At 46.7% G+C, this 22,782-nt stretch overlaps 16 non-coding genes across 16 annotated transcripts; all 16 read left to right on the forward strand.

Moving 5' to 3' along the window:
* Positions 1 to 230: 230 nt before the first annotated feature.
* Positions 231 to 302, forward strand: trnam-cau (transfer RNA methionine (anticodon CAU)). Its single transcript has one exon. It is a non-coding gene; the product is annotated as a tRNA-Met (tRNA).
* A 1,607-nt stretch (positions 303 to 1,909) lies between these two features.
* Positions 1,910 to 1,981, forward strand: trnam-cau (transfer RNA methionine (anticodon CAU)). The gene has a single exon. It is a non-coding gene; the product is annotated as a tRNA-Met (tRNA).
* A 1,607-nt stretch (positions 1,982 to 3,588) lies between these two features.
* Positions 3,589 to 3,660, forward strand: trnam-cau (transfer RNA methionine (anticodon CAU)). The gene has a single exon. It is a non-coding gene; the product is annotated as a tRNA-Met (tRNA).
* Positions 3,661 to 4,257: 597 nt separating this feature from the next.
* On the forward strand, positions 4,258 to 4,329 carry trnam-cau (transfer RNA methionine (anticodon CAU)). The gene has a single exon. It is a non-coding gene; the product is annotated as a tRNA-Met (tRNA).
* A 938-nt stretch (positions 4,330 to 5,267) lies between these two features.
* On the forward strand, positions 5,268 to 5,339 carry trnam-cau (transfer RNA methionine (anticodon CAU)). Its single transcript has one exon. It is a non-coding gene; the product is annotated as a tRNA-Met (tRNA).
* Positions 5,340 to 5,936: 597 nt separating this feature from the next.
* Positions 5,937 to 6,008, forward strand: trnam-cau (transfer RNA methionine (anticodon CAU)). Its single transcript has one exon. It is a non-coding gene; the product is annotated as a tRNA-Met (tRNA).
* Positions 6,009 to 9,295: 3,287 nt separating this feature from the next.
* trnam-cau (transfer RNA methionine (anticodon CAU)) lies at positions 9,296 to 9,367 on the forward strand. Its single transcript has one exon. It is a non-coding gene; the product is annotated as a tRNA-Met (tRNA).
* Positions 9,368 to 10,974: 1,607 nt separating this feature from the next.
* trnam-cau (transfer RNA methionine (anticodon CAU)) lies at positions 10,975 to 11,046 on the forward strand. Its single transcript has one exon. It is a non-coding gene; the product is annotated as a tRNA-Met (tRNA).
* A 1,607-nt stretch (positions 11,047 to 12,653) lies between these two features.
* On the forward strand, positions 12,654 to 12,725 carry trnam-cau (transfer RNA methionine (anticodon CAU)). Its single transcript has one exon. It is a non-coding gene; the product is annotated as a tRNA-Met (tRNA).
* A 1,607-nt stretch (positions 12,726 to 14,332) lies between these two features.
* On the forward strand, positions 14,333 to 14,404 carry trnam-cau (transfer RNA methionine (anticodon CAU)). The gene has a single exon. It is a non-coding gene; the product is annotated as a tRNA-Met (tRNA).
* Positions 14,405 to 15,342: 938 nt separating this feature from the next.
* On the forward strand, positions 15,343 to 15,414 carry trnam-cau (transfer RNA methionine (anticodon CAU)). The gene has a single exon. It is a non-coding gene; the product is annotated as a tRNA-Met (tRNA).
* A 597-nt stretch (positions 15,415 to 16,011) lies between these two features.
* trnam-cau (transfer RNA methionine (anticodon CAU)) lies at positions 16,012 to 16,083 on the forward strand. Its single transcript has one exon. It is a non-coding gene; the product is annotated as a tRNA-Met (tRNA).
* Positions 16,084 to 17,690: 1,607 nt separating this feature from the next.
* trnam-cau (transfer RNA methionine (anticodon CAU)) lies at positions 17,691 to 17,762 on the forward strand. The gene has a single exon. It is a non-coding gene; the product is annotated as a tRNA-Met (tRNA).
* Positions 17,763 to 19,710: 1,948 nt separating this feature from the next.
* Positions 19,711 to 19,782, forward strand: trnam-cau (transfer RNA methionine (anticodon CAU)). The gene has a single exon. It is a non-coding gene; the product is annotated as a tRNA-Met (tRNA).
* Positions 19,783 to 20,379: 597 nt separating this feature from the next.
* On the forward strand, positions 20,380 to 20,451 carry trnam-cau (transfer RNA methionine (anticodon CAU)). The gene has a single exon. It is a non-coding gene; the product is annotated as a tRNA-Met (tRNA).
* Positions 20,452 to 22,058: 1,607 nt separating this feature from the next.
* On the forward strand, positions 22,059 to 22,130 carry trnam-cau (transfer RNA methionine (anticodon CAU)). Its single transcript has one exon. It is a non-coding gene; the product is annotated as a tRNA-Met (tRNA).
* The last annotated feature ends 652 nt before the right edge of the window (positions 22,131 to 22,782 follow it).

Raw genomic sequence — 22,782 nt, forward strand, 5'->3', positions numbered from 1 at the left:
ATGTGAAGCAAATATTAGCAGTATATTTGTAGGTGGGTGAGCAAATTGCTGTTGAGAATCAATGGAGGAAGGTTGGGTGAGATTTCTGGGAGGATGAAATGATGGCAGCTAGCCGTATGTGAATGGCTGCATCAATTTGCAAAGTTGCGATGATCTGAATGAACGAGAAAGGTGGCAATAGAGGGTGGTTTGCAAGCCAGACCCAGCGAAATAGTGCCCTCTTATGTCTGAGCAGAGTGGCGCAGCGGAAGCGTGCTGGGCCCATAACCCAGAGGTCAATGGATCGAAACCATTCTCTGCTAGCATCAAGATCAACTTTTTCACAACTCATTCGATTTCTGTCCACAATCAAAGCAGCGAGGCTGAGAGGCATTGAGCAAAGGGTCAAGTGATGGCAACGAGTGGTGTGGGGAATTGCTGCAATCCATTTGCAAAGTGAAGATCGTCTTATGTGTGGAGCAGAGAAGGTTAAGGGGAGATTTGATCGAGGTGTTCAAAGTCATGCAGGGTTTTGTTAGAGTAAATAAGGAGAAACTGCTTCCAGTGGCAGAAGGGTCGATAACCAGAGGACACAGATTTCAGGGAATTGAGGCGACATGAGGTAAACAATTTTACGCAGCGAGTTGTTATGATCGGGAATGCACTGCCTGAAATGCTGGTGGAAGCAGATTCAAGAGTAACTTTCAAAAGGGAATTGGATAAATACTTGAAGTGGAAGAATTTGCAGGGCTATGGGGAAAGAGCAGGGGAGTGACACTAATTGGATAGCTCTTTCAAAGAGCCGGTACGAAGGGCTGGATTGTGATTCGATGATTCCATGAAAGCTCTGAAAAGCAAGCTGGCAACAGAGGACGGTTTAAAAACCAGGCACACCGTGGAGTATAGTTTTGCCAGATCGGAGCAGAGTGGCGCAGCGGCAGCGTGCTGGGCCCATAACCCAGAGGTCAATGGATCGAAACCATTCTCTGCCAACAGTGTGATTAACTTTTTCACCGCACTTTCATTTGATGTCCACAATCAACGTTGCGAGGCTGCAAGACACTTCGCAAAGGGTGAAGTCATGGCAACTGGTAGTGTGGGGACTTCCTGCAGTCCACTTGCAAAGTCAAGACAGTCGGATGTGAAGGCTCAGAAGAGAAAGCTGGCCAAGTGTGTGGTTTGACAGCTAGGGGGCAGTGTTGGCACTCAAGCTCGATTGCTCACAAGCTCAGTATCACTGTGTTTCTAACAGTTTTTGCCGGTATATTTGCAGTTACCTGACAACCACGAAAAGAGGAGGGCGGAAATGGACTTGTGGCACGATAATATGATGACAACTGGTAGTATGTGGACTGCCTGCATCAATTTACAAAGTAAAGATTACCTGATGGGAAGGCTACAAAGACAAAGGTGGAGGAGGGAGTCCTGGACAAAGCAGGTGGAGGGCTTCAACAAGACCATGCTGGCAAGCAGAGTGGTACAGCAGTAGTCACCCATAGCGCTGCAGTGATCAGATTGAAACTATTCTCTGCCCGTAGTCAGGTGAGCTTTTTCAAAGTGCTTGTTTGCGTAATTCTAAAAAGTGGTGTGAAAAGCAAAAGAAGTGATGTCCTTGCAAAGAGAAGAAATTTGTGTTAGCTTTGCAGGGCATTGTGAGGTTGAGAGTGATACTGACTGGTAGAAAAGTTGATCAGGAGAACATGTGAAGCAAATATTAGCAGTATATTTGTAGGTGGGTGAGCAAATTGCTGTTGAGAATCAATGGAGGAAGGTTGGGTGAGATTTCTGGGAGGATGAAATGATGGCAGCGAGCCGTATGTGAATGGCTGCATCAATTTGCAAAGTTGCGATGATCTGAATGAACGAGAAAGGTGGCAATAGAGGGTGGTTTGCAAGCCAGACCCAGCGAAATAGTGTACTCTTATGTCTGAGCAGAGTGGCGCAGCGGAAGCGTGCTGGGCCCATAACCCAGAGGTCAATGGATCGAAACCATTCTCTGCTAGCATCAAGATCAATTTTTTCACAACTCATTCGATTTCTGTCCACAATCAAAGCAGCGAGGCTGAGAGGCATTGAGCAAAGGGTCAAGTGATGGCAACGAGTGGTGTGGGGAATTGCTGCAATCCATTTGCAAAGTGAAGATCGTCTTATGTGTGGAGCAGAGAAGGTTAAGGGGAGATTTGATCGAGGTGTTCAAAGTCATGCAGGGTTTTGTTAGAGTAAATAAGGAGAAACTGCTTCCAGTGGCAGAAGGGTCGATAACCAGAGGACACAGATTTCAGGGAATTGAGGCGACATGAGGTAAACAATTTTACGCAGCGAGTTGTTATGATCGGGAATGCACTGCCTGAAATGCTGGTGGAAGCAGATTCAAGAGTAACTTTCAAAAGGGAATTGGATAAATACTTGAAGTGGAAGAATTTGCAGGGCTATGGGGAAAGAGCAGGGGAGTGACACTAATTGGATAGCTCTTTCAAAGAGCCGGTACGAAGGGCTGGATTGTGATTCGATGATTCTATGAAAGCTCTGAAAAGCAAGCTGGCAACAGAGGACGGTTTAAAAACCAGGCACACCGTGGAGTATAGTTTTGCCAGATCGGAGCAGAGTGGCGCAGCGGCAGCGTGCTGGGCCCATAACCCACAGGTCAATGGATCGAAACCATTCTCTGCTAGCAGTGTGATTAACTTTTTCACCGCACTTTCATTTGATGTCCACAATCAACGTTGCGAGGCTGCAAGACACTTCGCAAAGGGTGAAGTCATGGCAACTGGTCGTGTGGGGACTTCCTGCAGTCCACTTGCAAAGTCAAGACAGTCGGATGTGAAGGCTCAGAAGAGAAAGCTGGCCAAGTGTGTGGTTTGACAGCTAGGGGGCAGTGTTGGCACTCAAGTTCGATTGCTCACAAGCTCAGTATCACTGTGTTTCTAACAGTTTTTGCCGGTATATTTGCAGTTACCTGACAACCACGAAAAGAGGAGGGCGGAAATGGACTTGTGGCACGATAATATGATGACAACTGGTAGTATGTGGACTGCCTGCATCAATTTACAAAGTAAAGATTACCTGATGGGAAGGCTACAAAGACAAAGGTGGAGGAGGGAGTCCTGGACAAAGCAGGTGGAGGGCTTCAACAAGACCATGCTGGCAAGCAGAGTGGTACAGCAGTAGTCACCCATAGCGCTGCAGTGATCAGATTGAAACTATTCTCCGCCCGTAGTCAGGTGAGCTTTTTCAAAGTGCTTGTTTGCGTAATTCTAAAAAGTGGTGTGAAAAGCAAAAGAAGTGATGTCCTTGCAAAGAGAAGAAATTTGTGTTAGCTTTGCAGGGCATTGTGAGGTTGAGAGTGAAACTGACTGGCAGAAAAGTTGATCAGGAGAACATGTGAAGCAAATATTAGCAGTATATTTGGAGGTGGGTGAGCAAATTGCTGTTGAGAATCAATGGAGGAAGGTTGGGTGAGATTTCTGGGAGGATGAAATGATGGCAGCGAGCCGTATGTGAATGGCTGCATCAATTTGAAAAGTTGCGATGATCTGAATGAACGAGAAAGGTGGCAATAGAGGGTGGTTTGCAAGCCAGACCCAGCGAAATAGTGCACTCTTATGTCTGAGCAGAGTGGCGCAGCGGAAGCGTGCTGGGCCCATAACCCAGAGGTCAATGGATCGAAACCATTCTCTGCTAGCATCAAGATCAACTTTTTCACAACTCATTCGATTTCTGTCCACAATCAAAGCAGCGAGGCTGAGAGGCATTGAGCAAAGGGTCAAGTGATGGCAACGAGTGGTGTGGGGAATTGCTGCAATCCATTTGCAAAGTGAAGATCGTCTTATGTGTGGAGCAGAGAAGGTTAAGGGGAGATTTGATCGAGGTGTTCAAAGTCATGCAGGGTTTTGTTAGAGTAAATAAGGAGAAACTGCTTCCAGTGGCAGAAGGGTCGATAACCAGAGGACACAGATTTCAGGGAATTGAGGCGACATGAGGTAAACAATTTTACGCAGCGAGTTGTTATGATCGGGAATGCACTGCCTGAAATGCTGGTGGAAGCAGATTCAAGAGTAACTTTCAAAAGGGAATTGGATAAATACTTGAAGTGGAAGAATTTGCAGGGCTATGGGGAAAGAGCAGGGGAGTGACACTAATTGGATAGCTCTTTCAAAGAGCCGGTACGAAGGGCTGGATTGTGATTCGATGATTCTATGAAAGCTCTGAAAAGCAAGCTGGCAACAGAGGACGGTTTAAAAACCAGGCACACCGTGGAGTATAGTTTTGCCAGATCGGAGCAGAGTGGCGCAGCGGCAGCGTGCTGGGCCCATAACCCAGAGGTCAATGGATCGAAACCATTCTCTGCTAGCAGTGTGATTAACTTTTTCACCGCACTTTCATTTGATGTCCACAATCAACGTTGCGAGGCTGCAAGACACTTCGCAAAGGGTGAAGTCATGGCAACTGGTCGTGTGGGGACTTCCTGCAGTCCACTTGCAAAGTCAAGACAGTCGGATGTGAAGGCTCAGAAGAGAAAGCTGGCCAAGTGTGTGGTTTGACAGCTAGGGGGCAGTGTTGGCACTCAAGTTCGATTGCTCACAAACTCAGTATCACTGTGTTTCTAACAGTTTTTGCCGGTATATTTGCAGTTACCTGACAACCACGAAAAGAGGAGGGCGGAAATGGACTTGTGGCACGATAATATGATGACAACTGGTAGTATGTGGACTGCCTGCATCAATTTACAAAGTAAAGATTACCTGATGGGAAGGCGACAAAGACAAAGGTGGAGGAGGGAGTCCTGGACAAAGCAGGTGGAGGGCTTCAACAAGATCATGCTGGCAAGCAGAGTGGTACAGCAGTAGTCACCCATAGCGCTGCAGTGATCAGATTGAAACTATTCTCTGCCCGTAGTCAGGTGAGCTTTTTCAAAGTGCTTGTTTGCGTAATTCTAAAAAGTGGTGTGAAAAGCAAAAGAAGTGATGTCCTTGCAAAGAGAAGAAATTTGTGTTAGCTTTGCAGGGCATTGTGAGGTTGAGAGTGAAACTGACTGGCAGAAAAGTTGATCAGGAGAACATGTGAAGCAAATATTAGCAGTATATTTGTAGGTGGGTGAGCAAATTGCTGTTGAGAATCAATGGAGGAAGGTTGGGTGAGATTTCTGGGAGGATGAAATGATGGCAGCTAGCCGTATGTGAATGGCTGCATCAATTTGAAAAGTTGCGATGATCTGAATGAACGAGAAAGGTGGCAATAGAGGGTGGTTTGCAAGCCAGACCCAGCGAAATAGTGCACTCTTATGTCTGAGCAGAGTGGCGCAGCGGAAGCGTGCTGGGCCCATAACCCAGAGGTCAATGGATCGAAACCATTCTCTGCTAGCATCAAGATCAATTTTTTCACAACTCATTCGATTTCTGTCCACAATCAAAGCAGCGAGGCTGAGAGGCATTGAGCAAAGGGTCAAGTGATGGCAACGAGTGGTGTGGGGAATTGCTGCAATCCATTTGCAAAGTGAAGATCGTCTTATGTGTGGAGCAGAGAAGGTTAAGGGGAGATTTGATCGAGGTGTTCAAAGTCATGCAGGGTTTTGTTAGAGTAAATAAGGAGAAACTGCTTCCAGTGGCAGAAGGGTCGATAACCAGAGGACACAGATTTCAGGGAATTGAGGCGACATGAGGTAAACAATTTTACGCAGCGAGTTGTTATGATCGGGAATGCACTGCCTGAAATGCTGGTGGAAGCAGATTCAAGAGTAACTTTCAAAAGGGAATTGGATAAATACTTGAAGTGGAAGAATTTGCAGGGCTATGGGGAAAGAGCAGGGGAGTGACACTAATTGGATAGCTCTTTCAAAGAGCCGGTACGAAGGGCTGGATTGTGATTCGATGATTCTATGAAAGCTCTGAAAAGCAAGCTGGCAACAGAGGACGGTTTAAAAACCAGGCACACCGTGGAGTATAGTTTTGCCAGATCGGAGCAGAGTGGCGCAGCGGCAGCGTGCTGGGCCCATAACCCAGAGGTCAATGGATCGAAACCATTCTCTGCTAGCAGTGTGATTAACTTTTTCACCGCACTTTCATTTGATGTCCACAATCAACGTTGCGAGGCTGCAAGACACTTCGCAAAGGGTGAAGTCATGGCAACTGGTCGTGTGGGGACTTCCTGCAGTCCACTTGCAAAGTCAAGACAGTCGGATGTGAAGGCTCAGAAGAGAAAGCTGGCCAAGTGTGTGGTTTGACAGCTAGGGGGCAGTGTTGGCACTCAAGTTCGATTGCTCACAAGCTCAGTATCACTGTGTTTCTAACAGTTTTTGCCGGTATATTTGCAGTTACCTGACAACCACGAAAAGAGGAGGGCGGAAATGGACTTGTGGCACGATAATATGATGACAACTGGTAGTATGTGGACTGCCTGCATCAATTTACAAAGTAAAGATTACCTGATGGGAAGGCTACAAAGACAAAGGTGGAGGAGGGAGTCCTGGACAAAGCAGGTGGAGGGCTTCAACAAGACCATGCTGGCAAGCAGAGTGGTACAGCAGTAGTCACCCATAGCGCTGCAGTGATCAGATTGAAACTATTCTCTGCCCGTAGTCAGGTGAGCTTTTTCAAAGTGCTTGTTTGCGTAATTCTAAAAAGTGGTGTGAAAAGCAAAAGAAGTGATGTCCTTGCAAAGAGAAGAAATTTGTGTTAGCTTTGCAGGGCATTGTGAGGTTGAGAGTGAAACTGACTGGCAGAAAAGTTGATCAGGAGAACATGTGAAGCAAATATTAGCAGTATATTTGCAGGTGGGTGAGCAAATTGCTGTTGAGAATCAATGGAGGAAGGTTGGGTGAGATTTCTGGGAGGATGAAATGATGGCAGCGAGCCGTATGTGAATGGCTGCATCAATTTGCAAAGTTGCGATGATCTGAATGAACGAGAAAGGTGGCAATAGAGGGTGGTTTGCAAGCCAGACCCAGCGAAATAGTGCACTCTTATGTCTGAGCAGAGTGGCGCAGCGGAAGCGTGCTGGGCCCATAACCCAGAGGTCAATGGGTCGAAACCATTCTCTGCTAGCATCAAGATCAATTTTTTCACAACTCATTCGATTTCTGTCCACAATCAAAGCAGCGAGGCTGAGAGGCATTGAGCAAAGGGTCAAGTGATGGCAACGAGTGGTGTGGGGAATTGCTGCAATCCATTTGCAAAGTGAAGATCGTCTTATGTGTGGAGCAGAGAAGGTTAAGGGGAGATTTGATCGAGGTGTTCAAAGTCATGCAGGGTTTTGTTAGAGTAAATAAGGAGAAACTGCTTCCAGTGGCAGAAGGGTCGATAACCAGAGGACACAGATTTCAGGGAATTGAGGCGACATGAGGTAAACAATTTTACGCAGCGAGTTGTTATGATCGGGAATGCACTGCCTGAAATGCTGGTGGAAGCAGATTCAAGAGTAACTTTCAAAAGGGAATTGGATAAATACTTGAAGTGGAAGAATTTGCAGGGCTATGGGGAAAGAGCAGGGGAGTGACACTAATTGGATAGCTCTTTCAAAGAGCCGGTACGAAGGGCTGGATTGTGATTCGATGATTCTGTGAAAGCTCTGAAAAGCAAGCTGGCAACAGAGGACGGTTTAAAAACCAGGCACACCGTGGAGTATAGTTTTGCCAGATCGGAGCAGAGTGGCGCAGCGGCAGCGTGCTGGGCCCATAAACCCAGAGGTCAATCGATCGAAACCATTCTCTGCTAGCAGTGTGATTAACTTTTTCACCGCACTTTCATTTGATGTCCACAATCAACGTTGCGAGGCTGCAAGACACTTCGCAAAGGGTGAAGTCATGGCAACTGGTCGTGTGGGGACTTCCTGCAGTCCACTTGCAAAGTCAAGACAGTCGGATGTGAAGGCTCAGAAGAGAAAGCTGGCCAAGTGTGTGGTTTGACAGCTCGGGGGCAGTGTTGGCACTCAAGTTCGATTGCTCACAAGCTCAGTATCACTGTGTTTCTAACAGTTTTTGCCGGTATATTTGCAGTTACCTGACAACCACGAAAAGAGGAGGGCGGAAATGGACTTGTGGCACGATAATATGATGACAACTGGTAGTATGTGGACTGCCTGCATCAATTTACAAAGTAAAGATTACCTGATGGGAAGGCTACAAAGACAAAGGTGGAGGAGGGAGTCCTGGACAAAGCAGGTGGAGGGCTTCAACAAGACCATGCTGGCAAGCAGAGTGGTACAGCAGTAGTCACCCATAGCGCTGCAGTGATCAGATTGAAACTATTCTCTGCCCGTAGTCAGGTGAGCTTTTTCAAAGTGCTTGTTTGCGTAATTCTAAAAAGTGGTGTGAAAAGCAAAAGAAGTGATGTCCTTGCAAAGAGAAGAAATTTGTGTTAGCTTTGCAGGGCATTGTGAGGTTGAGAGTGAAACTGACTGGCAGAAAAGTTGATCAGGAGAACATGTGAAGCAAATATTAGCAGTATATTTGTAGGTGGGTGAGCAAATTGCTGTTGAGAATCAATGGAGGAAGGTTGGGTGAGATTTCTGGGAGGATGAAATGATGGCAGCGAGCCGTATGTGAATGGCTGCATCAATTTGCAAAGTTGCGATGATCTGAATGAACGAGAAAGGTGGCAATAGAGGGTGGTTTGCAAGCCAGACCCAGCGAAATAGTGCATTGTTATGTCTGAGCAGAGTGACGCAGCGGAAGCGTGCTGGGCCCATAACCCAGAGGTCAATGGATCGAAACCATTCTCTGCTAGCATCAAGGTCAATTTTTTCACAACTCATTCGATTTCTGTCCACAATCAAAGCAGCGAGGCTGAGAGGCATTGAGCAAAGGGTCAAGTGATGGCAACGAGTGGTGTGGGGAATTGCTGCAATCCATTTGCAAAGTGAAGATCGTCTTATGTGTGGAGCAGAGAAGGTTAAGGGGAGATTTGATCGAGGTGTTCAAAGTAATGCAGGGTTTTGTTAGAGTAAATAAGGAGAAACTGCTTCCAGTGGCAGAAGGGTCGATAACCAGAGGACACAGATTTCAGGGAATTGAGGCGACATGAGGTAAACAATTTTACGCAGCGAGTTGTTATGATCGGGAATGCACTGCCTGAAATGCTGGTGGAAGCAGATTCAAGAGTAACTTTCAAAAGGGAATTGGATAAATACTTGAAGTGGAAGAATTTGCAGGGCTATGGGGAAAGAGCAGGGGAGTGACACTAATTGGATAGCTCTTTCAAAGAGCCGGTACGAAGGGCTGGATTGTGATTCGATGATTCTGTGAAAGCTCTGAAAAGCAAGCTGGCAACAGAGGACGGTTTAAAAACCAGGCACACCGTGGAGTATAGTTTTGCCAGATCGGAGCAGAGTGGCGCAGCGGCAGCGTGCTGGGCCCATAACCCAGAGGTCAATGGATCGAAACCATTCTCTGCTAGCAGTGTGATTAACTTTTTCACCGCACTTTCATTTGATGTCCACAATCAACGTTGCGAGGCTGCAAGACACTTCGCAAAGGGTGAAGTCATGGCAACTGGTCGTGTGGGGACTTCCTGCAGTCCACTTGCAAAGTCAAGACAGTCGGATGTGAAGGCTCAGAAGAGAAAGCTGGCCAAGTGTGTGGTTTGACAGCTAGGGGGCAGTGTTGGCACTCAAGTTCGATTGCTCACAAGCTCAGTATCACTGTGTTTCTAACAGTTTTTGCCGGTATATTTGCAGTTACCTGACAACCACGAAAAGAGGAGGGCGGAAATGGACTTGTGGCACGATAATATGATGACAACTGGTAGTATGTGGACTGCCTGCATCAATTTACAAAGTAAAGATTACCTGATGGGAAGGCTACAAAGACAAAGGTGGAGGAGGGAGTCCTGGACAAAGCAGGTGGAGGGCTTCAACAAGACCATGCTGGCAAGCAGAGTGGTACAGCAGTAGTCACCCATAGCGCTGCAGTGATCAGATTGAAACTATTCTCTGCCCGTAGTCAGGTGAGCTTTTTCAAAGTGCTTGTTTGCGTAATTCTAAAAAGTGGTGTGAAAAGCAAAAGAAGTGATGTCCTTGCAAAGAGAAGAAATTTGTGTTAGCTTTGCAGGGCATTGTGAGGTTGAGAGTGAAACTGACTGGCAGAAGAGTTGATCAGGAGAACATGTGAAGCAAATATTAGCAGTATATTTGCAGGTGGGTGAGCAAATTGCTGTTGAGAATCAATGGAGGAAGGTTGGGTGAGATTTCTGGGAGGATGAAATGATGGCAGCTAGCCGTATGTGAATGGCTGCATCAATTTGCAAAGTTGCGATGATCTGAATGAACGAGAAAGGTGGCAATAGAGGGTGGTTTGCAAGCCAGACCCAGCGAAATAGTGCACTCTTATGTCTGAGCAGAGTGGCGCAGCGGAAGCGTGCTGGGCCCATAACCCAGAGGTCAATTGATCAAAACCATTCTCTGCGAGCATCAAGATCAACTTTTTCACAACTCATTCGATTTCTGTCCACAATCAAAGCAGCGAGGCTGAGAGGCATTGAGCAAAGGGTCAAGTGATGGCAACGAGTGGTGTGGGGAATTGCTGCAATCCATTTGCAAAGTAAAGATCGTCTTATGTGTGGAGCAGAGAAGGTTAAGGGGAGATTTGATCGAGGTGTTCAAAGTCATGCAGGGTTTTGTTAGAGTAAATAAGGAGAAACTGCTTCCAGTGGCAGAAGGGTCGATAACCAGAGGACACAGATTTCAGGGAATTGAGGCGACATGAGGTAAACAATTTTACGCAGCGAGTTGTTATGATCGGGAATGCACTGCCTGAAATGCTGGTGGAAGCAGATTCAAGAGTAACTTTCAAAAGGGAATTGGATAAATACTTGAAGTGGAAGAATTTGCAGGGCTATGGGGAAAGAGCAGGGGAGTGACACTAATTGGATAGCTCTTTCAAAGAGCCGGTACGAAGGGCTGGATTGTGATTCGATGATTCTATGAAAGCTCTGAAAAGCAAGCTGGCAACAGAGGACGGTTTAAAAACCAGGCACACCGTGGAGTATAGTTTTGCCAGATCGGAGCAGAGTGGCGCAGCGGCAGCGTGCTGGGCCCATAACCCAGAGGTCAATGGATCGAAACCATTCTCTGCTAGCAGTGTGATTAACTTTTTCACCGCACTTTCATTTGATGTCCACAATCAACGTTGCGAGGCTGCAAGACACTTCGCAAAGGGTGAAGTCATGGCAACTGGTAGTGTGGGTACTTCCTGCAGTCCACTTGCAAAGTCAAGACAGTCGGATGTGAAGGCTCAGAAGAGAAAGCTGGCCAAGTGTGTGGTTTGACAGCTAGGGGGCAGTGTTGGCACTCAAGTTCGATTGCTCACAAGCTCAGTATTACTGTGTTTCTAACAGTTTTTGCCGGTATATTTGCAGTTACCTGACAACCACGAAAAGAGGAGGGCGGAAATGGACTTGTGGCACGATAATATGATGACAACTGGTAGTATGTGGACTGCCTGCATCAATTTACAAAGTAAAGATTACCTGATGGGAAGGCTACAAAGACAAAGGTGGAGGAGGGAGTCCTGGACAAAGCAGGTGGAGGGCTTCAACAAGACCATGCTGGCAAGCAGAGTGGTACAGCAGTAGTCACCCATAGCGCTGCAGTGATCAGATTGAAACTATTCTCTGCCCGTAGTCAGGTGAGCTTTTTCAAAGTGCTTGTTTGCGTAATTCTAAAAAGTGGTGTGAAAAGCAAAAGAAGTGATGTCCTTGCCAAGAGAAGAAATTTGTGTTAGCTTTGCAGGGCATTGTGAGGTTGAGAGTGAAACTGACTGGCAGAAAAGTTGATCAGGAGAACATGTGAAGCAAATATTAGCAGTATATTTGTAGGTGGGTGAGCAAATTGCTGTTGAGAATCAATGGAGGAAGGTTGGGTGAGATTTCTGGGAGGATGAAATGATGGCAGCTAGCCGTATGTGAATGGCTGCATCAATTTGCAAAGTTGCGATGATCTGAATGAACGAGAAAGGTGGCAATAGAGGGTGGTTTGCAAGCCAGACCCAGCGAAATAGTGCACTCTTATGTCTGAGCAGAGTGGCGCAGCGGAAGCGTGCTGGGCCCATAACCCAGAGGTCAATGGATCGAAACCATTCTCTGCGAGCATCAAGATCAACTTTTTCACAACTCATTCGATTTCTGTCCACAATCAAAGCAGCGAGGCTGAGAGGCATTGAGCAAAGGGTCAAGTGATGGCAACGAGTGGTGTGGGGAATTGCTGCAATCCATTTGCAAAGTGAAGATCGTCTTATGTGTGGAGCAGAGAAGGTTAAGGGGAGATTTGATCGAGGTGTTCAAAGTCATGCAGGGTTTTGTTAGAGTAAATAAGGAGAAACTGCTTCCAGTGGCAGAAGGGTCGATAACCAGAGGACACAGATTTCAGGGAATTGAGGCGACATGAGGTAAACAATTTTACGCAGCGAGTTGTTATGATCGGGAATGCACTGCCTGAAATGCTGGTGGAAGCAGATTCAAGAGTAACTTTCAAAAGGGAATTGGATAAATACTTGAAGTGGAAGAATTTGCAGGGCTATGGGGAAAGAGCAGGGGAGTGACACTAATTGGATAGCTCTTTCAAAGAGCCGGTACAAAGGGCTGGATTGTGATTCGATGATTCTATGAAAGCTCTGAAAAGCAAGCTGGCAACAGAGGACGGTTTAAAAACCAGGCACACCGTGGAGTATAGTTTTGCCAGATCGGAGCAGAGTGGCGCAGCGGCAGCGTGCTGGGCCCATAACCCAGAGGTCAATGGATCGAAACCATTCTCTGCTAGCAGTGTGATTAACTTTTTCACCGCACTTTCATTTGATGTCCACAATCAACGTTGCGAGGCTGCAAGACACTTCGCAAAGGGTGAAGTCATGGCAACTGGTCGTGTGGGTACTTCCTGCAGTCCACTTGCAAAGTCAAGACAGTCGGATGTGAAGGCTCAGAAGAGAAAGCTGGCCAAGTGTGTGGTTTGACAGCTAGGGGGCAGTGTTGGCACTCAAGTTCGATTGCTCACAAGCTCAGTATCACTGTGTTTCTAACAGTTTTTGCCGGTATATTTGCAGTTACCTGACAACCACGAAAAGAGGAGGGCGGAAATGGACTTGTGGCACGATAATATGATGACAACTGGTAGTATGTGGACTGCCTGCATCAATTTACAAAGTAAAGATTACCTGATGGGAAGGCTACAAAGACAAAGGTGGAGGAGGGAGTCCTGGACAAAGCAGGTGGAGGGCTTCAACAAGACCATGCTGGCAAGCAGAGTGGTACAGCAGTAGTCACCCATAGCGCTGCAGTGATCAGATTGAAACTATTCTCTGCCCGTAGTCAGGTGAGCTTTTTCAAAGTGCTTGTTTGCGTAATTCTAAAAAGTGGTGTGAAAAGCAAAAGAAGTGATGTCCTTGCAAAGAGAAGAAATTTGTGTTAGCTTTGCAGGGCATTGTGAGGTTGAGAGTGAAACTGACTGGCAGAAAAGTTGATCAGGAGAACATGTGAAGCAAATATTAGCAGTATATTTGTAGGTGGGTGAGCAAATTGCTGTTGAGAATCAATGGAGGAAGGTTGGGTGAGATTTCTGGGAGGATGAAATGATGGCAGCTAGCCGTATGTGAATGGCTGCATCAATTTGCAAAGTTGCGATGATCTGAATGAACGAGAAAGGTGGCAATAGAGGGTGGTTTGCAAGCCAGACCCAGCGAAATAGTGCACTCTTATGTCTGAGCAGAGTGGCGCAGCGGAAGCGTGCTGGGCCCATAACCCAGAAGTCAATGGATCGAAACCATTCTCTGCTAGCATCAAGATCAACTTTTTCACAACTCATTCGATTTCTGTCCACAATCAAAGCAGCGAGGCTGAGAGGCATTGAGCAAAGGGTCAAGTGATGGCAACGAGTGGTGTGGGGAATTGCTGCAATCCATTTGCAAAGTGAAGATCGTCTTATGTGTGGAGCAGAGAAGGTTAAGGGGAGATTTGATCGAGGTGTTCAAAGTCATGCAGGGTTTTGTTAGAGTAAATAAGGAGAAACTGCTTCCAGTGGCAGAAGGGTCGATAACCAGAGGACACAGATTTCAGGGAATTGAGGCGACATGAGGTAAACAATTTTACGCAGCGAGTTGTTATGATCGGGAATGCACTGCCTGAAATGCTGGTGGAAGCAGATTCAAGAGTAACTTTCAAAAGGGAATTGGATAAATACTTGAAGTGGAAGAATTTGCAGGGCTATGGGGAAAGAGCAGGGGAGTGACACTAATTGGATAGCTCTTTCAAAGAGCCGGGACGAAGGGCTGGATTGTGATTCGATGATTCTGTGAAAGCTCTGAAAAGCAAGCTGGCAACAGAGGACGGTTTAAAAACCAGGCACACCGTGGAGTATAGTTTTGCCAGATCGGAGCAGAGTGGCGCAGCGGCAGCGTGCTGGGCCCATAACCCAGAGGTCAATGGATCGAAACCATTCTCTGCTAGCAGTGTGATTAACTTTTTCACCGCACTTTCATTTGATGTCCACAATCAACGTTGCGAGGCTGCAAGACACTTCGCAAAGGGTGAAGTCATGGCAACTGGTCGTGTGGGGACTTCCTGCAGTCCACTTGCAAAGTCAAGACAGTCGGATGTGAAGGCTCAGAAGAGAAAGCTGGCCAAGTGTGTGGTTTGACAGCTAGGGGGCAGTGTTGGCACTCAAGTTCGATTGCTCACAAGCTCAGTATCACTGTGTTTCTAACAGTTTTTGCCGGTATATTTGCAGTTACCTGACAACCACGAAAAGAGGAGGGCGGAAATGGACTTGTGGCACGATAATATGATGACAACTGGTAGTATGTGGACTGCCTGCATCAATTTACAAAGTAAAGATTACCTGATGGGAAGGCTACAAAGACAAAGGTGGAGGAGGGAGTCCTGGACAAAGCAGGTGGAGGGCTTCAACAAGACCATGCTGGCAAGCAGAGTGGTACAGCAGTAGTCACCCATAGCGCTGCAGTGATCAGATTGAAACTATTCTCTGCCCGTAGTCAGGTGAGCTTTTTCAAAGTGCTTGTTTGCGTAATTCTAAAAAGTGGTGTGAAAAGCAAAAGAAGTGATGTCCTTGCAAAGAGAAGAAATTTGTGTTAGCTTTGCAGGGCATTGTGAGGTTGAGAGTGAAACTGACTGGCAGAAAAGTTGATCAGGAGAACATGTGAAGCAAATATTAGCAGTATATTTGTAGGTGGGTGAGCAAATTGCTGTTGAGAATCAATGGAGGAAGGTTGGGTGAGATTTCTGGGAGGATGAAATGATGGCAGCTAGCCGTATGTGAATGGCTGCATCAATTTGCAAAGTTGCGATGATCTGAATGAACGAGAAAGGTGGCAATAGAGGGTGGTTTGCAAGCCAGACCCAGCGAAATAGTGCACTCTTATGTCTGAGCAGAGTGGCGCAGCGGAAGCGTGCTGGGCCCATAACCCAGAGGTCAATGGATCGAAACCATTCTCTGCTAGCATCAAGATCAATTTTTTCACAACTCATTCGATTTCTGTCCACAATCAAAGCAGCGAGGCTGAGAGGCATTGAGCAAAGGGTCAAGTGATGGCAACGAGTGGTGTGGGGAATTGCTGCAATCCATTTGCAAAGTGAAGATCGTCTTATGTGTGGAGCAGAGAAGGTTAAGGGGAGATTTGATCGAGGTGTTCAAAGTAATGCAGGGTTTTGTTAGAGTAAATAAGGAGAAACTGCTTCCAGTGGCAGAAGGGTCGATAACCAGAGGACACAGATTTCAGGGAATTGAGGCGACATGAGGTAAACAATTTTACGCAGCGAGTTGTTATGATCGGGAATGCACTGCCTGAAATGCTGGTGGAAGCAGATTCAAGAGTAACTTTCAAAAGGGAATTGGATAAATACTTGAAGTGGAAGAATTTGCAGGGCTATGGGGAAAGAGCAGGGGAGTGACACTAATTGGATAGCTCTTTCAAAGAGCCGGTACGAAGGGCTGGATTGTGATTCGATGATTTTATGAAAGCTCTGAAAAGCAAGCTGGCAACAGAGGACGGTTTAAAAACCAGGCACACCGTGGAGTATAGTTTTGCCAGATCGGAGCAGAGTGGCGCAGCGGCAGCGTGCTGGGCCCATAACCCAGAGGTCAATGGATCGAAACCATTCTCTGCTAGCAGTGTGATTAACTTTTTCACCGCACTTTCATTTGATGTCCACAATCAACGTTGCGAGGCTGCAAGACACTTCGCAAAGGGTGAAGTCATGGCAACTGGTCGTGTGGGTACTTCCTGCAGTCCACTTGCAAAGTCAAGACAGTCGGATGTGAAGGCTCAGAAGAGAAAGCTGGCCAAGTGTGTGGTTTGACAGCTAGGGGGCAGTGTTGGCACTCAAGTTCGATTGCTCACAAGCTCAGTATCACTGTGTTTCTAACAGTTTTTGCCGGTATATTTGCAGTTACCTGACAACCACGAAAAGAGGAGGGCGGAAATGGACTTGTGGCACGATAATATGATGACAACTGGTAGTATGTGGACTGCCTGCATCAATTTACAAAGTAAAGATTACCTGATGGGAAGGCTACAAAGACAAAGGTGGAGGAGGGAGTCCTGGACAAAGCAGGTGGAGGGCTTCAACAAGACCATGCTGGCAAGCAGAGTGGTACAGCAGTAGTCACCCATAGCGCTGCAGTGATCAGATTGAAACTATTCTCTGCCCGTAGTCAGGTGAGCTTTTTCAAAGTGCTTGTTTGCGTAATTCTAAAAAGTGGTGTGAAAAGCAAAAGAAGTGATGTCCTTGCAAAGAGAAGAAATTTGTGTTAGCTTTGCAGGGCATTGTGAGGTTGAGAGTGAAACTGACTGGCAGAAAAGTTGATCAGGAGAACATGTGAAGCAAATATTAGCAGTATATTTGTAGGTGGGTGAGCAAATTGCTGTTGAGAATCAATGGAGGAAGGTTGGGTGAGATTTCTGGGAGGATGAAATGATGGCAGCTAGCCGTATGTGAATGGCTGCATCAATTTGCAAAGTTGCGATGATCTGAATGAACGAGAAAGGTGGCAATAGAGGGTGGTTTGCAAGCCAGACCCAGCGAAATAGTGCACTCTTATGTCTGAGCAGAGTGGCGCAGCGGAAGCGTGCTGGGCCCATAACCCAGAAGTCAATGGATCGAAACCATTCTCTGCTAGCATCAAGATCAACTTTTTCACAACTCATTCGATTTCTGTCCACAATCAAAGCAGCGAGGCTGAGAGGCATTGAGCAAAGGGTCAAGTGATGGCAACGAGTGGTGTGGGGAATTGCTGCAATCCATTTGCAAAGTGAAGATCGTCTTATGTGTGGAGCAGAGAAGGTTAAGGGGAGATTTGATCGAGGTGTTCAAAGTCATGCAGGGTTTTGTTAGAGTAAATAAGGAGAAACTGCTTCCAGTGGCAGAAGGGTCGATAACCAGAGGACACAGATTTCAGGGAATTGAGGCGACATGAGGTAAACAATTTTACGCAGCGAGTTGTTATGATCGGGAATGCACTGCCTGAAATGCTGGTGGAAGCAGATTCAAGAGTAACTTTCAAAAGGGAATTGGATAAATACTTGAAGTGGAAGAATTTGCAGGGCTATGGGGAAAGAGCAGGGGAGTGACACTAATTGGATAGCTCTTTCAAAGAGCCGGGACGAAGGGCTGGATTGTGATTCGATGATTCTGTGAAAGCTCTGAAAAGCAAGCTGGCAACAGAGGACGGTTTAAAAACCAGGCACACCGTGGAGTATAGTTTTGCCAGATCGGAGCAGAGTGGCGCAGCGGCAGCGTGCTGGGCCCATAACCCAGAGGTCAATGGATCGAAACCATTCTCTGCTAGCAGTGTGATTAACTTTTTCACCGCACTTTCATTTGATGTCCACAATCAACGTTGCGAGGCTGCAAGACACTTCGCAAAGGGTGAAGTCATGGCAACTGGTCGTGTGGGGACTTCCTGCAGTCCACTTGCAAAGTCAAGACAGTCGGATGTGAAGGCTCAGAAGAGAAAGCTGGCCAAGTGTGTGGTTTGACAGCTAGGGGGCAGTGTTGGCACTCAAGTTCGATTGCTCACAAGCTCAGTATCACTGTGTTTCTAACAGTTTTTGCCGGTATATTTGCAGTTACCTGACAACCACGAAAAGAGGAGGGCGGAAATGGACTTGTGGCACGATAATATGATGACAACTGGTAGTATGTGGACTGCCTGCATCAATTTACAAAGTAAAGATTACCTGATGGGAAGGCTACAAAGACAAAGGTGGAGGAGGGAGTCCTGGACAAAGCAGGTGGAGGGCTTCAACAAGACCATGCTGGCAAGCAGAGTGGTACAGCAGTAGTCACCCATAGCGCTGCAGTGATCAGATTGAAACTATTCTCTGCCCGTAGTCAGGTGAGCTTTTTCAAAGTGCTTGTTTGCGTAATTCTAAAAAGTGGTGTGAAAAGCAAAAGAAGTGATGTCCTTGCAAAGAGAAGAAATTTGTGTTAGCTTTGCAGGGCATTGTGAGGTTGAGAGTGAAACTGACTGGCAGAAAAGTTGATCAGGAGAACATGTGAAGCAAATATTAGCAGTATATTTGTAGGTGGGTGAGCAAATTGCTGTTGAGAATCAATGGAGGAAGGTTGGGTGAGATTTCTGGGAGGATGAAATGATGGCAGCTAGCCGTATGTGAATGGCTGCATCAATTTGCAAAGTTGCGATGATCTGAATGAACGAGAAAGGTGGCAATAGAGGGTGGTTTGCAAGCCAGACCCAGCGAAATAGTGCACTCTTATGTCTGAGCAGAGTGGCGCAGCGGAAGCGTGCTGGGCCCATAAGCCAGAGGTCAATGGATCGAAACCATTCTCTGCTAGCAGTGTGATTAACTTTTTCACCGCACTTTCATTTGATGTCCACAATCAACGTTGCGAGGCTGCAAGACACTTCGCAAAGGGTGAAGTCATGGCAACTGGTAGTGTGGGGACTTCCTGCAGTCCACTTGCAAAGTCAAGACAGTCGGATGTGAAGGCTCAGAAGAGAAAGCTGGCCAAGTGTGTGGTTTGACAGCTAGGGGGCAGTGTTGGCACTCAAGTTCGATTGCTCACAAGCTCAGTATCACTGTGTTTCTAACAGTTTTTGCCGGTATATTTGCAGTTACCTGACAACCACGAAAAGAGGAGGGCGGAAATGGACTTGTGGCACGATAATATGATGACAACTGGTAGTATGTGGACTGCCTGCATCAATTTACAAAGTAAAGATTACCTGATGGGAAGGCTACAAAGACAAAGGTGGCGGAGGGAGTCCTGGACAAAGCAGGTGGAGGGCTTCAACAAGACCATGCTGGCAAGCAGAGTGGTACAGCAGTAGTCACCCATAGCGCTGCAGTGATCAGATTGAAACTATTCTCTGCCCGTAGTCAGGTGAGCTTTTTCAAAGTGCTTGTTTGCGTAATTCTAAAAAGTGGTGTGAAAAGCAAAAGAAGTGATGTCCTTGCAAAGAGAAGAAATTTGTGTTAGCTTTGCAGGGCATTGTGAGGTTGAGAGTGAAACTGACTGGCAGAAAAGTTGATCAGGAGAACATGTGAAGCAAATATTAGCAGTATATTTGTAGGTGGGTGAGCAAATTGCTGTTGAGAATCAATGGAGGAAGGTTGGGTGAGATTTCTGGTAGGATGAAATGATGGCAGCTAGCCATATGTGAATGGCTGCATCAATTTGCAAAGTTGCGATGATCTGAATGAACGAGAAAGGTGGCAATAGAGGGTGGTTTGCAAGCCAGAACCAGCGAAATAGTGCACTCTTATGTCTGAGCAGAGTGGCGCAGCGGAAGCGTGCTGGGCCCATAACCCAGAGGTCAATGGATCGAAACCATTCTCTGCTAGCATCAAGATCAATTTTTTCACAACTCATTCGATTTCTGTCCACAATCAAAGCAGCGAGGCTGAGAGGCATTGAGCAAAGGGTCAAGTGATGGCAACGAGTGGTGTGGGGAATTGCTGCAATCCATTTGCAAAGTGAAGATCGTCTTATGTGTGGAGCAGAGAAGGTTAAGGGGAGATTTGATCGAGGTGTTCAAAGTAATGCAGGGTTTTGTTAGAGTAAATAAGGAGAAACTGCTTCCAGTGGCAGAAGGGTCGATAACCAGAGGACACAGATTTCAGGGAATTGAGGCGACATGAGGTAAACAATTTTACGCAGCGAGTTGTTATGATCGGGAATGCACTGCCTGAAATGCTGGTGGAAGCAGATTCAAGAGTAACTTTCAAAAGGGAATTGGATAAATACTTGAAGTGGAAGAATTTGCAGGGCTATGGGGAAAGAGCAGGGGAGTGACACTAATTGGATAGCTCTTTCAAAGAGCCGGTACGAAGGGCTGGATTGTGATTCGATGATTCTATGAAAGCTCTGAAAAGCAAGCTGGCAACAGAGTACGGTTTAAAAACCAGGCACACCGTGGAGTATAGTTTTGCCAGATCGGAGCAGAGTGGCGCAGCGGCAGCGTGCTGGGCCCATAACCCAGAGGTCAATGGATCGAAACCATTCTCTGCTAGCAGTGTGATTAACTTTTTCACCGCACTTTCATTTGATGTCCACAATCAACGTTGCGAGGCTGCAAGACACTTCGCAAAGGGTGAAGTCATGGCAACTGGTCGTGTGGGTACTTCCTGCAGTCCACTTGCAAAGTCAAGACAGTCGGATGTGAAGGCTCAGAAGAGAAAGCTGGCCAAGTGTGTGGTTTGACAGCTAGGGGGCAGTGTTGGCACTCAAGTTCGATTGCTCACAAGCTCAGTATCACTGTGTTTCTAACAGTTTTTGCCGGTATATTTGCAGTTACCTGACAACCACGAAAAGAGGAGGGCGGAAATGGACTTGTGGCACGATAATATGATGACAACTGGTAGTATGTGGACTGCCTGCATCAATTTACAAAGTAAAGATTACCTGATGGGAAGGCTACAAAGACAAAGGTGGAGGAGGGAGTCCTGGACAAAGCAGGTGGAGGGCTTCAACAAGACCATGCTGGCAAGCAGAGTGGTACAGCAGTAGTCACCCATAGCGCTGCAGTGATCAGATTGAAACTATTCTCTGCCCGTAGTCAGGTGAGCTTTTTCAAAGTGCTTGTTTGCGTAATTCTAAAAAGTGGTGTGAAAAGCAAAAGAAGTGATGTCCTTGCAAAGAGAAGAAATTTGTGTTAGCTTTGCAGGGCATTGTGAGGTTGAGAGTGAAACTGACTGGCAGAAAAGTTGATCAGGAGAACATGTGAAGCAAATATTAGCAGTATATTTGTAGGTGGGTGAGCAAATTGCTGTTGAGAATCAATGGAGGAAGGTTGGGTGAGATTTCTGGGAGGATGAAATGATGGCAGCTAGCCGTATGTGAATGGCTGCATCAATTTGCAAAGTTGCGATGATCTGAATGAACGAGAAAGGTGGCAATAGAGGGTGGTTTGCAAGCCAGACCCAGCGAAATAGTGCACTCTTATGTCTGAGCAGAGTGGCGCAGCGGAAGCGTGCTGGGCCCATAACCCAGAAGTCAATGGATCGAAACCATTCTCTGCTAGCATCAAGATCAACTTTTTCACAACTCATTCGATTTCTGTCCACAATCAAAGCAGCGAGGCTGAGAGGCATTGAGCAAAGGGTCAAGTGATGGCAACGAGTGGTGTGGGGAATTGCTGCAATCCATTTGCAAAGTGAAGATCGTCTTATGTGTGGAGCAGAGAAGGTTAAGGGGAGATTTGATCGAGGTGTTCAAAGTCATGCAGGGTTTTGTTAGAGTAAATAAGGAGAAACTGCTTCCAGTGGCAGAAGGGTCGATAACCAGAGGACACAGATTTCAGGGAATTGAGGCGACATGAGGTAAACAATTTTACGCAGCGAGTTGTTATGATCGGGAATGCACTGCCTGAAATGCTGGTGGAAGCAGATTCAAGAGTAACTTTCAAAAGGGAATTGGATAAATACTTGAAGTGGAAGAATTTGCAGGGCTATGGGGAAAGAGCAGGGGAGTGACACTAATTGGATAGCTCTTTCAAAGAGCCGGGACGAAGGGCTGGATTGTGATTCGATGATTCTGTGAAAGCTCTGAAAAGCAAGCTGGCAACAGAGGACGGTTTAAAAACCAGGCACACCGTGGAGTATAGTTTTGCCAGATCGGAGCAGAGTGGCGCAGCGGCAGCGTGCTGGGCCCATAACCCAGAGGTCAATGGATCGAAACCATTCTCTGCTAGCAGTGTGATTAACTTTTTCACCGCACTTTCATTTGATGTCCACAATCAACGTTGCGAGGCTGCAAGACACTTCGCAAAGGGTGAAGTCATGGCAACTGGTCGTGTGGGGACTTCCTGCAGTCCACTTGCAAAGTCAAGACAGTCGGATGTGAAGGCTCAGAAGAGAAAGCTGGCCAAGTGTGTGGTTTGACAGCTAGGGGGCAGTGTTGGCACTCAAGTTCGATTGCTCACAAGCTCAGTATCACTGTGTTTCTAACAGTTTTTGCCGGTATATTTGCAGTTACCTGACAACCACGAAAAGAGGAGGGCGGAAATGGACTTGTGGCACGATAATATGATGACAACTGGTAGTATGTGGACTGCCTGCATCAATTTACAAAGTAAAGATTACCTGATGGGAAGGCTACAAAGACAAAGGTGGAGGAGGGAGTCCTGGACAAAGCAGGTGGAGGGCTTCAACAAGACCATGCTGGCAAGCAGAGTGGTACAGCAGTAGTCACCCATAGCGCTGCAGTGATCAGATTGAAACTATTCTCTGCCCGTAGTCAGGTGAGCTTTTTCAAAGTGCTTGTTTGCGTAATTCTAAAAAGTGGTGTGAAAAGCAAAAGAAGTGATGTCCTTGCAAAGAGAAGAAATTTGTGTTAGCTTTGC

Source organism: Heptranchias perlo, unplaced genomic scaffold (genome assembly GCF_035084215.1).
Source record: "Heptranchias perlo isolate sHepPer1 unplaced genomic scaffold, sHepPer1.hap1 HAP1_SCAFFOLD_704, whole genome shotgun sequence".
NCBI classification, from domain to species: Eukaryota; Metazoa; Chordata; class Chondrichthyes; order Hexanchiformes; family Hexanchidae; genus Heptranchias; species Heptranchias perlo.